We start from the raw sequence: 4,145 nt of genomic DNA on the forward strand, positions 1-4,145 counted from the left end.
ATGATTTTATTTCTTATTTGCAGTTTTTATTATTTTTTATTTTGTAATGGTCTTATTTCACTGGCTAGGACAATGACTACAGTGTCTAAGTGAAGTGGTAAGAGCAGAAATTCTGTCCTTGTTCTTGATGTTAGGTCTATATTCCTGGCTTAGCCATGAAAAATCTAGATGTGTTTCATAAATACTTGAACTTCTCTGGGTGACAGCTGTTTTCTCTATTAATGGTAATAATGATACTTGTATTGCCTGAAGTCACAAGCTTGGAAAATGTTGACAATTATGAATTATTTAAGTGTCAAGTAGGAAAATCACAAGACAAGGCAAAGTCAGATTGTTATGTGAGCTATGCATTCCAACAATTGATTTTAATTTGATGCACAATATTTTAACATGATAATGTTGAAGTGAGCTGTTTTTAAGAAAAAAATGATAAATATAGGAGTTTTGAAAAATGCAAAAAATCTATTATTTCCATAAATATTTTATTGACCCAAATTTCATGAACAATTATAAATTTCAGAAATATAAACATCAAAGAGAAATTAATAAGTGCATACTTATATTACAAATTTGCACTTGAGATATATCTATAATGTAAAAAACCAACCACAATTAATAATTGTGTTCAATGACAAAAACCAGTGCAAACATTTTTTTCCAGTTAAAATAGTTTTAGTAATAGGCATGCGTGTTTCTCAAAAAAGAAAAATAACAAGAAGAAATTGTCTTTCTTTACATTTTTTTTTTGTATATTCCAAAATCTCACTCACATAATCTTTTTTAGCAGCAGCTGAACTAGTTGGAGTAAAAACAGGTGACAAGAATAACACTGGCTCTCACTTCATTCTCTAAAGAATGTCCAAATTCCTTCTACATTCTTTATAAAGAACAAAATGATTAGGAAAATGCTTCCCAGAAACATGCTTTATAAAATAATGTACTAACATGGTTAGATATCCAGCTCAAAATATACCCTGAAGTGAAGAAACTGAATATTGAATAATTTAAATACATTTTTTTGAAACAATGGAGCAATCTGAGTAAAGTGTAACCATGCATTTGTCCCTAGCAGAGAGTTGATAGATGAATTACAGGAATGCATATGCCTAGAGAGCTAACACAGCTGAGTGGCACTAATTTCATGATTCTAATCACTGTAGAATATGAAAAGAAGATATTTATGTGACTGTAGTCTCTATGGATATTTTTATGTGTCCTAGATTAAAATCTAACATTGGTTGATATCTGCAGAAGTGTAAAGCAGTGAAGAGATATATTAATTCTCTTTTACAGTAAAGATGCTGGTTGTTTTGAGAATAGTATTTTCTCGCATTTCTTCTTAATAACAGAATCTTTTGGTTATTTTCCACAGATCTTGCATTGGATCATAGACTTAGGTTCATGCCACATTTTTAGGCACTGTTGTCTATTAAAGCAAATAAATTCTTCATAAGCTAAATTGTAAATATTCTTCACAATATCATGGAAACACGTCTTTTGTTTGCTATATATTTTTACCTACTATGGAAAATATGCAATTTACATATGCAATATATTTTACATATATGTAATATGTGTTTGTGTATGTGTGTGTATGTATGTGTGTGTGTGTATGTGTGTGTGTGTGTGTGTGTGTGTGTGTGTGTGTGTACTTACTCTTTTATTCCCCTATTGATTTTATGCACACCTATGGCTTCAGTTATTACCTCTAAGTGCAATACTTCAATATGTCTTTTGTCAATATTTCCCTGAGGTCCAGATCATTCTGCTCAGTGTTACAATGAACATTTCTATGTTCATATTCTGCTAGTTCTTCAAACTCAGAATGTCTAAACCTGAATTCATCAACTCATATCCCCAGACCTACTCTTTCTTGAGTTTCTCATCATGAAAGCTACCCTTGTTGTTTGCATTCAGTCAGTTGTCAGGTTCAGTTAGATCTTTCCTATTACTTCTCTCAAATCCCTTTCTCCCAGTGTTGCATGAATTCAGGTCCTCGTTATTATAATGATTTTTTTTTTATTTCAAGCACTTCTTACCAACCTTTCTTGTTCTAATGTCCAATATTTCACATCTCCGTGATATGCAGTAATAACTACATATGGAATTTCTTTGCTATTATTAAACTATTAACGTTGTATTTTCTGGTAATTCCTGACCCTTTGTCAAAAAAGTAATTTTGGATTCCTCCACAACCTCATTACCTCACCCATGCTAATGTTATATCTGAAGTACACTTTATATAAACCTTGGACTGAATATACTTTTTGAAAAAAATAGATCATTTTGGTTGACTGAATAATGGTCCCACAGATGTTCATGTCCTAATCTCTGGAATCTGTGATTATGTTACTTTACACGGTAAAAGAGACTTTGCAGATGTGACTAAGTTAAGTATGTTGAGATAGGGAGATTATTTTGAATTATCTAGGTAGGCTCAATACAGTCGCAAGGATTCTTATAGAAGGGAGGAAGTGGGTGCGAACAGAGATAAAATGCTATACAATTATATTTGTAGAAAAAGAAAGAGGTCGAAAGCCAAGGAATGTAGCTGGCCTCTAGAAGCTGAAAAACGGCAAGGAAATAGATTTTTCACTGAGGCCTCTGAGAAGACCAAGTCCTGCCCAAACCTTGATTTTAGCCTTCTCAGACTCATTTTGGATTTCTGACCTCTACACCTGTAAGATAAGAAATTTGTTTTGTTTTTAGGCCACTAAATTTGTGGTAATTTGATATGGCAGCAAGAGGAAACTAATGTCATCAACATACAGTCGTTTTTCCTGACTAGTGAATTTAATTTTTGAAAAAGTCTTATGAAATAATAAAATGATATCACATATAAATCAAAGTTCAATAAATATTTATTGATTTTAAAACCTACCAGAAAAGTAAACGCACAAAAACATTAAATCAGGATTATGCATAATTATTTATAGACTCATTTGTTTTGTTTTTCTTCAAATTCTCTTGATGTTTCTCTTATCATTCTGTCTCTTTCTGTGTCACTATTAAAGATTCATTCAACGTTAAACATGGGAGCTACTCAAGACTCAATGTAGGGTTCTTATCTTTCTGTGATTTCTTTCCATGAAAATTGCAATCTCATTCATATGCATAGCCTCACTGCTACTTACACAGATAATTTTGGAAATTTTATCTTTGAATCAGATGTCTCTTCTAAATTTCAGACCTATATATTCAACTGTTTTAACTCACATGTTTATTAAACTGTCTTAATACATTCAGAACAGAATACAATTTTCGTTCTTCAATATTGGCCCTCTTCAAATTCATTTTGTCTCAGTAAATGGCACATCATCCATTCAGTTAGACAAAACCAAATGAAAACAAGAGTCATTTATTTATTCAACATATATATCTAGTGAACATTATTTACTTGCTGGGTGCGGTGGCTCAGCTTGTAATCCCCGCACTTTGGGTGGCTGAAGCAAGAGGATTTCCTGAGCCTGGGGCTTTGAGACTAGCTTGGGCAATTTGTGAGACCACATCTCTATAGGAAATCACAAAAAACTAGGCTGGCATGGTGACGTTGGTCTGTAGTTCCAACTACTTGGAAGGCTGAGGCGGAAGGAACGCCTAAGTCCAGCAGGTAGAGGCTGCGGTGACCATGAACGTGCCACTGCAATCCAACCTGAGCGACAACTGAGGCTACAACTAAAAAAAAAAGAAAAGAAAAGAAAAGAAAGAGAAAATTATTTATTTAGCAAAAGTAAAATAGAAAAAGAAAATTTTTTATTGAGCACCTATCATATGCTAAATGTTGTTCTGGGCATTAAAGTTACTGATGAATAAACAGATAAGTTCCTGCCTTGAAGAGTGAAGAAGGTAGACAATTAAGAGTTTTTATTTTATTTAAACTTTTTTATGTTTCAGATGATGCAGGAAGCTCATATTATATCTCTGTAGGAGCACTGTTGGTTTCTATTAATCCACACGTGTACAGTGAAGGTGAGAGAAATAGCAAAATTCTCCACCAATTCTACTTTTGGAATTGATTTAAATATGTTATTTGCTAGTTGGAAAAGCAATTCACTGATTTTTGTGTACAGATTTTTTTCATAAAGTAGCTTATGAATCTCATGATTAAGGGATATAAACAGGAAAGCTACAAAAATATAAATTTA

The sequence above is a fragment of the Carlito syrichta genome, unplaced genomic scaffold (assembly GCF_000164805.1).
Source record: "Carlito syrichta isolate Samal-C Ts95f unplaced genomic scaffold, Tarsius_syrichta-2.0.1 Scaffold308023, whole genome shotgun sequence".
Lineage (NCBI taxonomy): Eukaryota > Metazoa > Chordata > Mammalia > Primates > Tarsiidae > Carlito > Carlito syrichta.